Source organism: Glycine max, chromosome 12 (genome assembly GCF_000004515.6).
Source record: "Glycine max cultivar Williams 82 chromosome 12, Glycine_max_v4.0, whole genome shotgun sequence".
In the NCBI taxonomy this organism is placed as follows: Eukaryota; Viridiplantae; Streptophyta; class Magnoliopsida; order Fabales; family Fabaceae; genus Glycine; species Glycine max.
Genome location: NC_038248.2, coordinates 34,304,662 through 34,317,945, shown reverse-complemented (window position 1 = coordinate 34,317,945; position 13,284 = coordinate 34,304,662). Strand labels below are relative to the sequence as shown.

At 34.9% G+C, this 13,284-nt stretch overlaps 2 long non-coding RNA genes across 2 annotated transcripts; both read right to left on the bottom strand.

Annotated features, from left to right (window-relative positions):
* Window positions 1-9,252: 9,252 nt before the first annotated feature.
* On the bottom strand, window positions 9,253-10,844 carry LOC121173127 (uncharacterized). The gene is made up of 4 exons (XR_005887422.1): window positions 10,248-10,844; window positions 10,062-10,172; window positions 9,693-9,769; window positions 9,253-9,612 (listed from the first exon to the last, which is right to left on the bottom strand). It is a non-coding gene; the product is annotated as an uncharacterized lncRNA (long non-coding RNA).
* LOC121173126 (uncharacterized) lies at window positions 10,843-11,367 on the bottom strand. Its single transcript, XR_005887421.1, has 3 exons — window positions 11,226-11,367; window positions 10,989-11,153; window positions 10,843-10,853 (listed from the first exon to the last, which is right to left on the bottom strand). It is a non-coding gene; the product is annotated as an uncharacterized lncRNA (long non-coding RNA).
* Between the last annotated feature and the right edge of the window lie 1,917 nt (window positions 11,368-13,284).

Genomic DNA, 13,284 nt, shown 5'->3' with positions numbered 1-13,284 from the left:
CGATCGCCTATGGTGAATGTGTGATTTGAGCGATGTTTGTTTGCTTGCTTGTTCATTCTTTGGTGAGCACATTTCAAGTTTTCTTTTAATTTTATTAAAATCTGTTTGTGTTGTTGCAGAGTTGTATCTAGGAGAGTTAGGGGAGAACAACCATATAAGGCCTGGAGAGGAGATATTTGGATGGCATGGGCGAATGAAATGTGGAGTTGTACCATTGCTCAACAAGGTGTAGGAACTTGAATTGCTTGCGAGGTTGATCGTCCACAAAACAACGCAAGTAAGTTTCTAAGCCTCTGTTCAAAACTTCTATTTGGCCATTTGATTCGGGATGGTAAACAATGCTATATTTGATAGTCATTCTTTATAACTTAAATATTTCCTTCTAGAAGGAGTTGAGAAAAAGAGGGTCTCTATCAGAAACTATGGACTTTAAGATACCATGAAGGTGACAGATTTCCATAGAGAAACGATTGGCAAGATTTGAAGCAGTGTAGTTTGCAAGGAAGGCGATGAAATTAGCGTATTTAGCCAAGTGATCGCATATAACCCAGATAACACTATGGCCAAAAGAGATAGGAAGATGAGTAATGAAGTCCATAGATAACTTTTCCTACACTTAGCAAGGTGTTGGAAAGGGTTGAAGGAGGCCTTGTTTCTTGGTGGGAAGGTACTTGCTTTGTTGACAAGCTTGATAGCGTTGGAAAAATAACTTGGTATCCTTATACATCCTAAGTGTTAGTCGTTATTTTCGACTAACTTTTGTATTGAATAGTTACATGAAATTAGTCTTTTTCCCCCCAATTTATGGTTCTTTTTGTAGGAATTGTACATATTTTCATGTTTAGTTTGATTTTACACAGTAGATACGCCCATTTTGTGAATTAATGTTGAAACCACTTCAGTTTCAGGCCAAAAGAAGAGAAGGTCAAGCAGCTAGTATCTCGCTAAGCGAGGCATATGCGCTTAGCGAGTGACATCCGTTAAGCGAGGCACACAACTTGCTTAGCGTGATAGGAAACCCTAGAAGAGGATCAACCAGAGATGTGCTTGCCCAGCACACCGCAAGCTCACCCAGCGAGTCGTTTATCTTTTCTCGCGCTCAAGGCGCCCAGCTCGCTAAGCCAAATTTCACTAACTCGTGCTTAGCGAGCCAATCTCGCTAAGCGAGCCTTCAGAATCTGAAACGTCAAGAGGCCTTTAAAACACTGAAGTTGGCGGAAACTAAAAAGGAGGGAGTCGAAAAATAGAGCCAAGGGAGAAGCTAGAGCGATAGAGACAAGCCTCCAAAGAGAGTTTAGGTTAGAGGAGTGAGATTAGGGTTCTAGAGGTTGGAGGAGACATCCTCAACCATTCTTAGCCATTTTCTTCCCTCAAAATCTATCCTTTGTGCTGAAAGTTCATTTCTTGTAATGGAAGGCTAAATCTCTTGTTGGGGAGTTTTGCTGAACCTTTGATGTAAAACTCTCTTACTATCTATTTAATGTTGTTTTTATGTGTTCATTGCTTCTATCTATACTTATTTTTGCATGTTTGTGGCTTGATCACCCATTTGTATGTATAGTTAGGATTTTTAGTACTGGGAAGTGCTTTAAAACCTTAGAACTTGATAGAGCAAGCTAGAAAACTGTATGTCTAGGAACTGAGTGCAGTGATCTAGTCCTTAGTATGCTGTAATCATAATGAAACTCTTTTAGACTAAATTTGTTGAGGGATCAAGGACGAGGTTTAAATAGAGTTAGGCCCATTCACTCGAGAGATCTTGGTTTGGGTAATTTCTCAGCATAAGAACACTAGGATAACATTAAATAGAGAAAAAAATATTTAACAACATCAAAGGAAATTCAGTAGGACGACCCAACGTGTTTTTTACTTGACTGTTTTTACTTCTCAACCTCTAGATAATTTAATTTGTGCTTAACTAGATTTTTATACATAAATCCAACTCAATATTTACTTGCTTTGCATAAATGTTTGCCTATTGAACATACATTTCCTGAGTGAAACAAGTTGCCTGTGGATTCGATACTCGGTTCTTATCGTTATATATTACTTGTGCGACTCGGTGCACTTGCCGATTAGCATCGCAAAATATTAGTGAACAAGTTTTTGCTGTGAACAACACTAAGCAAGTAAAATGAGGTAGTAAGGTGAGCAAGGATGGGTTTCAAACCCGAATGGCTAGTAATAGGGGTAGCATGAAACTTCATCGGGATAGCATGTCTCAAGTTGTCATGGTTAGGTATAAACAACCTTTGATTGAAATATAACAATCCATTTATAATTGTGAAATGTTCATTCATGCCAGGGTTGGATTGAAATTTACTAATTATTTGTTGGCCTTCATTGTGTGAGGTGTAATATGTTTGCAAAGTGGTAAGAAAAGCTAGACTGGGGGAGGAAAGAATAGCAAATAAGGAAGGGCCATCACAAAACTTACATGAAAGGGAGTCTGTGACTATGTTGCTTTTACCAGGTTCGCAAAATATTTCAAACTGAAACCCCTAAAACTTGGTTGTCCATTTTTATTGCTCCAAAGTCTGTATTGTTTGGGTCAATAGGGCGTTAAGGCTTTTATGATCCATGTATATATGAAAATGCCTTCCTAAGAGACACTGACACCATTTTTTTACAACTTCAGTAATGGCGTACATCTCACGAACATAGACAAAACATGCACGAAGGCGAGGACACATTTTCTTGCTGAAGAAGGCTAAAGGATGACCATTCTAAATCAGAACCGCACCAATCACCACAAAAGAGGCATCAGTCTCCAAGACAAGTAACTAAGAAAAATCTAGCAAAGCAAGAACCGACATTGTTGTCATTTCAATTTTCATCTCTGTAAAATCCATTATGGCCTCTATACTCCAAGAAAAAGTAGTGAAACTCAATAAACTGGTGAGAGGAGAGGCAAGTGTGGCATAATGACACACAAAACGATGATAAAACCAGTAAGACCCAAGAATCCACAGAGCCTTGTGAGAATGTGGTTCTGACTAGTCTAGAATAGCATGCACCATGTCAGGATTAGGGGCAACCCCATGAGCATAAAGGATATGTCCCAAGTAATTCATAATAGAGACAATAAAAGAACACTTTGGAAAATTAGCAACAAACTAGTTTAAACAAAGTAAACCAAGAATAGTAGCTAAATGATCTAAGTGGGAAGTAAAATCAATACTGTAAATTAAAATGTCATCAAAGAAAACCAAACAAACTTGTGTAAAAAAGGTCACAACAAATCATTCATTGTTGATTGAAACGTGGAGGGAGCGTTAATTAGCCCAAAAGGCATCATAAGGAACTCATAATGACTATTTGAAGTGCAAAAAGTTGTTTGGTGTGTATCTTTTTAGAACCAAATGAACCTGGTGATAACCCGAGCATAAATCAATCTTAGAATAAACAGTAGTGTTGCCTAACTCATCCAATGGTTCATCAATTGTAGGAATAGGGAAGCGATCTTTAACAGTAACAACATTGAGAGAGCGGTAATCAACATAAAATCACCAACTTCCATATTTTTTTTACCAATATAACCGATGAAAGAATGGGCTAGTACTAGGTCGAATGATGTCTTCATCTAGCATATCCTGAATGATTTGGGTAATGGTTGTTTTTTGTGAGTAAGGGTATCTGTACGGTTTAACATTGACATGAACAGTGTTGAGTAGGAGAGGAATGTGGAGATCATGGGGATGAGATAAGGGTACGCCATAAGGGTTTTGGAACACAATGGAGTGTGAGAGCAAAATATTTTGAATAGTTTGGGGAAGGGAGTTGAGATTGGACCCATGGAATTCTAATGGTGAGTCCAACGAAACTAGGGTAGTGGTGGTAGAAAGGGGTTGGAAGGTTAGAAGATGAAGTGAGGCCACTGAGTTATTATGTAGTAAGTGACATAATTGAGTGAAGAAGGTTGGAGTAGGGATGTTGGTAGAGTCACCTGTAAGGGTAGTGGGAGTGTTTTGATGAGTGAATGATAGGCTAGGAATGACAAAATCAGTTGTGATTGGGCCAAGGGATCTGAACCATTCAATGTTGAGGACAACATCAACACCCTCAATGGGTAGTAAATAGAAGGCAATGGTGAAAATTGTGTTATGTAGGTGAATATCCATGTGGGGATAGAAACCTTGGCATTGGATATGATTTCCATTGCCTACCATCATAGAAAATGGAGAGATAGGGGTGGTGGGAAGTTTGAGATGACGAGCTATTTGAGGTTGAATGATGTTGTGTGAGCTGCAGGAATCCACCAAAATTGTAACTGGAAAATTGGAAATAGAGTCATAGAACTTAAGTGTTTTAGGGGAAAGGTGGCCAACTAAAGCTTAAGAGAAAATATGGAAGTGAGTAGTGGAGTTCTCTAGGGTTAGGGGTTCAGATTCTGGAGGATCATGGGCAATGAGTTTAGGGAAGTTGATCAAGGTCGTACCTGAATCAAATAAACATTAAAAATGCAGCATCTAGGAAGTAATCCTAGGTCGTCTCCCGACGAGCAATGGTCAACCAAACGTTCATAACAGATAGTAATAAAATAGTAACGAATTGGGGGGGGGGGTTGTTTATTTTTATAAATTAAACAACAAGCAAATTTGAATTAGAAAATAACAGAATTAAAACATGTTGTTTCCCCTTGATTCACAAGCAAGTCTCTTATCCTAGGTTACGAGAATTTATCCTTAATCAGTTCAACCACTTAATCCAACCCTAAATTAAATTACTAAGTGAAAATTAACATAAGGCTATCATTATGTGATTAAGCAACACATACACTAATTAGTCATGAACGAAACTAATCATTAAGAGAAAACAACGCTGGAGACTTAGCCTTCCATTAATCAGTAGAAAACAAAATTGTAGATTGAAGCAGAAACGAAATTGCAGAAAACTAATTTTATTCTACGTGAACAGTGCGCATGAACAGTAAAAACTGGAATTCTAAAACCCTAAAATTATTCTCCTCTAAAAAAAACTCCTAAAACTAAAACTTTGGTGCTGTTATATAGGTCCTCAGCCCCAAAGCTTACAAATCAGTTTTAAGTGCAAGCCCATAAATAAAATAAAATCTGGACAAGATAAGATAAGATTGGATGAAATAAAATCTAGATAAAATAAAATCTGGATAAATAAGATAAGATTGGATGAAATAAAATCTAGATGAAATAAAATCTGGATAAGATAAGATTTGATAAAATAAAATTGTCTGCTCTCTTCAAGCCTAAGCCCAATTCTGGATTCAAGCCCAATTGCTTATAATTCTCATGAAATTAAATTAAAAACACAAAATTAGTCAAGTAGGCCCAAATGATAAAACTGCATAATTAATTTGAGAATTAAGGTTAATCAGTAATTAAAATGGTGACAAAAAGGGTTAAGAAATAGGAGAAAATAATGACACATCAGAAGTCAAGGAAAATGGGATTTTTTGTATTTATGTCTAGTGATGAATTTTTCATCACAATAATAACACAGTCCCTTAGCATGACGTTTCTGTATATAATTGGAAGTGAGGTGTGTAACAGGTAAGGAGGAAGGATTTAATGAAGGATTTGGGGTAAGTGGTGGTGATTTGGGTGGTGGAATATTTTGAAGTGAAGGGTTAGTATTTAAAGGTGGGAGGAATGAGATGGGCAGGGTTTAGAATCCTTAATATTGGCTTCAACCAATTTGGCAAGACCAATAACATGAGATATGGAATAAGGGTGATGAATGACAAGTTCCCTACAAATTTTTGGAAGTAAACCAGAAAGAAAACAATTGAGGATCATATCTTGCGGAAGTTCATTGATCTGATTGTAAAGTTTCTCAAAATTGGTTTGATAGGCAATTACATATCCAAATTAGTGAAGTTTGAATAACTTAGCCTAGTGATTCTCATAGAAGGATGACCCAAATCTAATTTTCATAGCTCTAGTAAAAGATCCCCAATCAAAAAAATAGGAATTTTGATGCATCCATTTAAACCAACTAAAATTGTCACCCTTCATATAAAATGAAACCATGTGTAATCGTTGACACAAAGGAATGTGATACAGAGAAAAGTATTGATTGACTTGGAATAACCAACCTAAGGGATCAAATCCATCAAAAATAGCCAAGTGTAATTTTGGTGGTCGAACGGGGGAGTGATTAAGGAAAGAGAACGTGGTTGTGGTGGGGCTCATGGAGGTGAAATTAGGGGATGTAAGGGTAGGGACAAACATGTAAGTGGCTAGAGTGGTAGTAAGGACTATCACGTAAGTAATGTGAGGGAAAAATAGGGGGCAAGGATTGGAGTTGGAATTGGAAGAAGAGGGTTGGGGGGAATTGAACGATAGTGAAGGTAATGGGAAAAATCCAAAAGGGAATGAAAGGGTAGGTCTAGTGGTGGGGATGAGAAAGTTCATAGAGAACCCAAAGGAAGTCGATGGGGTAGTAGCAGGAATAACAGGTTGGGTAGTGGGTAGTGTTTTGGGAGGCTGTGGGCACAACAGAAATAGGTAAAGATGTAACATGTGCAATAAGTAGTGGGGAAGACAAAGAGGTAACCTGGGTTTGGAGGGCGGTGATGTAGAGGTCAGGTTGTCATATCTGGAGTCCATATCGGTCTAGATCTATTGTTGATGGTCATCTTGTGTTGTCATTTGAGTTTGCAACACAACAAGTTGATCTAGAATAACCTTGAGGGGATCATCAGTTTCCTTGTTCGTACGAGGAGGCAATGAAACCAAGATGAAAACACCAAAATTGTTAGGCAAAAACTACTCTGAACTCTAAGAATGATAAACATCAAGGGAAAAACATAAATGCAAGGAAGATAAAATTAACTACTTCATTTCATACACTAGTTTTCTCTTCAAAAGAGAATAAAATACTAGGTTTAGTTGACACAAGCCAAAAGGACCCCAAAGCAAAAGACCAACAAAGAAAAACAAGGTTCCAACACACAAATAATAAGAGCTACTTTGGCCCAAATGCACTAAGGCCCAATTTGAACAAAGTCCTTCAACCAAACTGATTTTTGAGTCCTATTTTTTGGTTTATCCGCCCCTTTATCCATGAATTCAACATTTGGGCCAATAACAGTCGCATTTGAGTGAACTTGCATGTTTTGAATCAAAAAATAAAAAAAAAATGAGAGGAAGGAAAAAAAAAGGAATTATAGCTAGACAATGTTATAAGAAATGGATAATTGACTATAGTCACGTTGAATGAGATTACATATGACCTTTTGCGTAAAAAACACACTCAAATGTTATTGTTTTAACACTAGTTGAGAATTGTACTCGGAGTTTAAAAAACACACTCAAATGTTAGACAATGTTAGTGTTTAAAAAACTTGTTAACTCCTTGGTAAATGTATCAATTTGTCCCAGTAGTATCAAAACAGTAAGACTGAGTGTCAAGTCCATATGGACTTTGACTATATTCGGAGTTTGTATATATCTAATTTTAAGCAAATAAATGACTAAACTAAATATTTTTTAAGGTGATAGTACGAAAATATAAACTTTAACCATAATAAAGGATAAAAGAGCAGAGCAAGATGCAAGAGACAAAAAAATAAACACTTGAAGGTGGAAATTGATGTTTGGTGCAGATTTTTGTGGAGATATTGGATGCTTGGCCTACCAAAACTACTCTTGATGCAATGTTAAAGATTTTTTACTATTTAAAGTTATTCCAACTATTACCTTCATCAACTAAACTACTCCAATCATGATTCCTCATGTGAAAGAGCCTAAATCACCTAATTTCACTCCTAATTCTTTAAGAGCTAAACCAAATAATTTGCTTTAAGAATAAAGATGCATAAATAAGACTAAATAACACCATTCTTTCCCTAGACATGAATTACTTTGAGGTTCCTTCATGTTCTTAGGATAAAAACATTTCCCAATTATTAAAATCCTATAACATACATGTGAATGGATGATCAAACCATGAACAAGGCAATAAACTTAGAAAGGAAATAATAATATTGAAATAACATTAAATGGATAGTAAAGATCATTACATCAAGCGTGTTTGGTATCCAAACCCCCAAAAATGGATAATTTAGCCTCTCATAGTCATGAGAGGCTCAAAAATACAAGATGAAGCAAAGGAAATGGAAGAAGAAGAACTCCAAGTGAGTGAGTTCGGCTCCCTTTTCATGCGCTCCTGAATAACTCCCTCCAAAAGCACAATGTCACCCCTTTATAATCTTCAAAATGTCACACAATCATGCTTTTCAAAAATGAATATTTGCTAAGTATGCATGTGTGCGCTGAGCGCAAATGTAAAGTACAGTTGACTTAAGTGACCACACGTTAAGCCTCCAAATGCGCGCACCGACGCGTTGCTCCAAATGCACGATACAATTGACTTCTAGTTTGACTTCTTGTGCTAAGCGTGCACTGACGCGTTGCTCTAATTCTTCAACATCTTTCAAACTTTTGTTACTGTGTCAAACTCTAAAAAAAAAAAAACAAAAACATTGTGATTTCCCTAAATTTAACATTCTCTTGATAAAAACTTTAAAAAAAACTAAATTTTTATCTTTTAAATTAAAAGAAGTATTAAAAGAGAACAAATTAGATAATTGATATGTAATTTAAATGTACAAATTAAATATGCATATCAATTATCAATTCTGAATTTAATCTTCATTTGCGTTTTAGAACTTGAACTTGAATAGCATTTCAGTTGCTTGGAGTGAGGGTCTCAAATATTCATAAAAATTTACTTAAAACAAGATGTCACTTACATAATAAGTTCTCGCACAGTGTAGTTTAGATTCTAGTTTTATTTAATTAAAAAAATGACTTAATTTTAAATTTTTTATAAATTGAAAGCCCTCATATTCAAGGCTTACACAACTAGAAAAATGGCTTTTTACGACGGTTAATAAGTGCTTTTAACGACGGTTGTAAACCGTCGTTGTATATAACGTCGTTGAAACGCAATTGCTTTTTATGACGGTTATTATAACAACCGTCTTTGAAAGTGAAAAATTTTCAAAGACGGTTATTACATAATAAACGCCTTTGAATGTTACGTCTGGTCGACATTCAAAGACGGTTATTACATAATAACCGCCTTTGAATGTTACATCTCCTCGAGATTCAAAGACGGTTATTACCTTTGAATGTTACGTCTGGTCGACATTCAAAGACGGTTATTACATAATAACCGTCTTTGAATGTTACGTCTGGTCGACATTCAAAGACGGTTATTATGTAATAACCGCCTTGGAATGCAGTGTCTGATTTGACATTTGAATTCAAGGTATTTATTCCCTGGCAGAGGCTATGACTGAGAGTCTGAGACAACAAATTATAGAATTCCAGGAAACAGTTACTAGTAAGTAATAGCATGGAGTCTATCTTAATTTTAGCATTTGTAAAAACACACCATCACCAGACAAAATTAGGAAGCTCTGAAATAATGGAATATCCTATCAAACCAAACTACCAAAGGTATCCCAACATGAAAATTAGCAAATATGGCATCCATTTGAAGACAGACACAAACAAATAGATTGAAACACAAGTAAACCTGTTTTGAATTCACTTCTTGGTCCTCTTTGGGCTTGTCACTCATCACTTTCAACTGCAACTGCAACAAAGCCCTTTGCCTGTCTTCCTGCAATATATTCCAAAGAATAAATATAATAATAAAAATTATGACAAGAAATTAATTTATCATATCAGGGTATTCCATACTTTGGATTTTTGAAGATGCAACTCCTCTTCCAGCTTCTGACACTCATCTTCAAGTTCACACCTCAATGCTTTGATCTCTAGACCACATAGTCATAGAGAATTTCGTACCATGTCATTAACAAACTATCCAAAAAGCTCAAGCTGCTAGGTAACGATACATGAATGACTTTATATTGCATCTCTAACAAATACTAATCAGATAGTAACTTTATTTAAAAAAATGGTTTTTTCAATTAATTAGAACATTAAGTAATTAAAAATATAACTAAAGACAAATCAGAACACTTATGATCCCATGTAATAGAATGCAATGATAGAATATTTCTAAGCAGCCAATAATTTCAAATTCAAGACTTTTTCTATGCTTACGAGCAACGTGTGTTCATCTTCAATGCGCATCAACTGCTGCCTTTGTTCTTCTTTGCATTCTTCAATTTTTTGGCCACACTTTGCCTCAATTTCTGCAATGGCTTTGTCAGCCTATAAAGGTTCAAATTAATTAGAAACATGTTGATGGAAATTACATTCTACAAATACCACGAAATCATATCGAACCTTTTCTTTTTCCTTGTTCACAATTTCCATATTCTCCAACTCATACTTCCTCTTAATATGATTAATAGCCTGTTTAGAATCAATTGCCAACGGCCCATTCTCTATCAAATAAAAAATACCAATAAAGAAATTTCTTACTGATATACAATTTTTTAATAGAAATGATCAATTTCCTTACCTGTAAATTCTGGTCTTGTATATCGATCAACAGGCTTAGTTGATATCATATGAGCAAATGAATTTACAATCATATCCAGCAAGCAGTGTCAACACAGAGACATTCTCACGAATGTCATCCATAAGTTCTGTAATTTTTTTCTATTACAATAGATATAAATGCAATAGCTGAAAATAACCTCCCCTATCCTGTAACAAAAATAACTCCTCAAGCCATGACTTGATTGGTCCTCGTGTCTTGGTTGGAATTAAATGCAATTACAAGTATACAACCTATAACTTTTTTTTAATCAATTAGAATATTACTAAGCAAATATTTTTGCCACTGGGATGTGATCATAGAGTATAAAGCTTTTCTATCAAAATATTCTTGATTCAAAAGTAATGTGTACGTACAATGAATCTTGATTCAAAAATATTCTTCACAAACTGCAAAACTACAAACAAAATTTATACACAGAACACATTAGCACATCACGTACATTGTCTTTTGTTTTTTCTTTTATCTAGGAAGGGAGGGACAGAGGAGGCAAGTGATTAGAAGGATACAACCAACAACACTACCTGTGCAGAGCTGCTTGCCTTATCTTTAATGCTCCGGAGCTGTTCCAGTGCGTGGATATTATTTGAATGAGAAGATATGAAATTCATATACATTGAATTCCTTGATGTTGCATGGAAGTGGTCACAGAACTGCTCAAACAACAGATAAAGCTCGTCTGGTGAATTCTGATAAGATGTAAAAATGAGTCAGAAAACACAGAAAACCCAAGAAAATAAAACATGATGAAAAACATTTACCTGATAAAATGATACAATTTCAGTTGTATCCATGTTATATACAACAACAAAAGCTGGGTGGTGATCAAGATTTCGGAAAATTTTCAGAATAAGATAGAAATTGTAAGTTAAAATAAACCAAGTTAAAATAAAAGACTGCAAGTTAGAAGAGGAAAAAATAAGGAGGAAAGGAACAATGCCTCTTTCCAGCCTATCTAAGGCACTAAATCATGTTTGTACTTATGAGGTGAATGGCCATGTTAAAAATATCTATTATCGAAGTTGATGTATATTGTGATTTTATACTAACAAGCCAGGTAACTGGAAAAAAATATATTCGAAGTAGTAATGTCTCAAAGAAAAATATAACTTAACAGAAACTTCCCCAAATAGAAAATAGAATTTCATGGAGGTATTTCAAATACAAATCCATATGTAGCAACATTCTTGTTATTTCAATGCCCATACATCAAAGAAAGGGGGAGCCACATTAATTTAGTGAATACCAGGACAATGCTCATACCATTGTTACTTGCTAGAAAACTGGAGGATGTCATAAAACATAGATCATAAAATCATAAAAGTAAATTATCAACAACATTGAAGAAGCAAGGTACAACAGCTACAGGAAACAAAACTTTAAACTAAAAATTACAGTCGCAATGAAATCCAACCTTTTCAAGCTTATATCTAATTCTAACTTCTGGATTTGGGGAATTCATCTTTTTCTTGGCCTTCAAACGATAGCACTTAAGCTCATTTAGACAGTTTTGCTACTATGGTTGACATCTAGGAAGCAGACTTCCCACTTTTCTTTGATGAGGATAATGGAGACGCAAACTTCATTTACTGTTTAGATAAGATGCATATTTATCTCCTAAATCGTAATACAATATAAAAAGACTATATCCCTATAAAAAGTTATCAACAGCTAAAAGCAATGTGTGAGGTTGTGAGCATTGGGTTATTTATATTCTATTAAGTATGCATTACGTTATGTCATATGATCTATATTATATATCTATCTTTAACTTTTGGATTGCGAAGTTGAGAAGATATGAAGCTGATTCTACAGTAGCCCTAAATATCTCAAACTCAAATAAATTGAAGCAAACATAAGAAGCAAAACTTGTTCTTTTCCCCTTTCCACTCACTTGGCAAATGGGAAGCAAGAAGGAAGACAATGCAACAAATAAATGTAATAAATAGTGAACAAAAGAAGAGACACAAACAGAAACTGAAAGAAATACGAATCACAGAAAAGAAATGCTTTATTTAAGTGAGAAAAAATGAACCTATTAAATGTGCAGCAAAACCCACGCCTTGTTCCTCTGATTAAAGCAGAAGAAAACATAAAAGTCCAAAATCTTGCTGAAATTAAACACAAGGAGAGCAAAATGATTTGGTTGAGGAAATAGTTCGAACAGATTGTAGTCATGGACGCAATCCAAGAAATGAATGGCAGACATTTAAGACGGAGTCATGGAAGAAAGCAAACTTAAGCAAGACTTGCCTTCTGTTTGTTTGCTTGTCAAGCCGCTGGACTTTAGTCCTCCAGCTGATATTGGCTGCTGCAGATTAGAGTTTTGATGGAAATGTGTTTTTTAGTTGCTTTGCACTACATTCAATTGAACTTTTGCTGGGCAAAATAACAATACCGTTTTCTATATTACAAAAGGAAAAAAAGAAAATCATTGTTTCAGAAAACATTCCATTGAGAAATAGTTTTCAGTTTGTGAAGTTAAGTTTTTATTTTATTTTTATAAAAGTAATTATAAAATATCACTCTATTTTACTTTACTTCTTTTTTTACAAATGAGTCTTGTTAACATGTATTAATTAAGAAACTAAAAAAAATATTATTTTGAAAATTATAGAGAAACATACAAAAAAATTATAGTATTGTAATTTTGTGTACTCAATAAAAAAAAATTCTTCTATTAATCCAATATTATATTGTAATAGTGGCTTAATAATAAATGGATTAAGGCAAGCTAGATTTTCTAACCTTTTGTCGAGATCTTTGAGTCTTCAAGATATACTTGTTTGGCCTTATATTAGGTTAAGGCATTTCATAAGA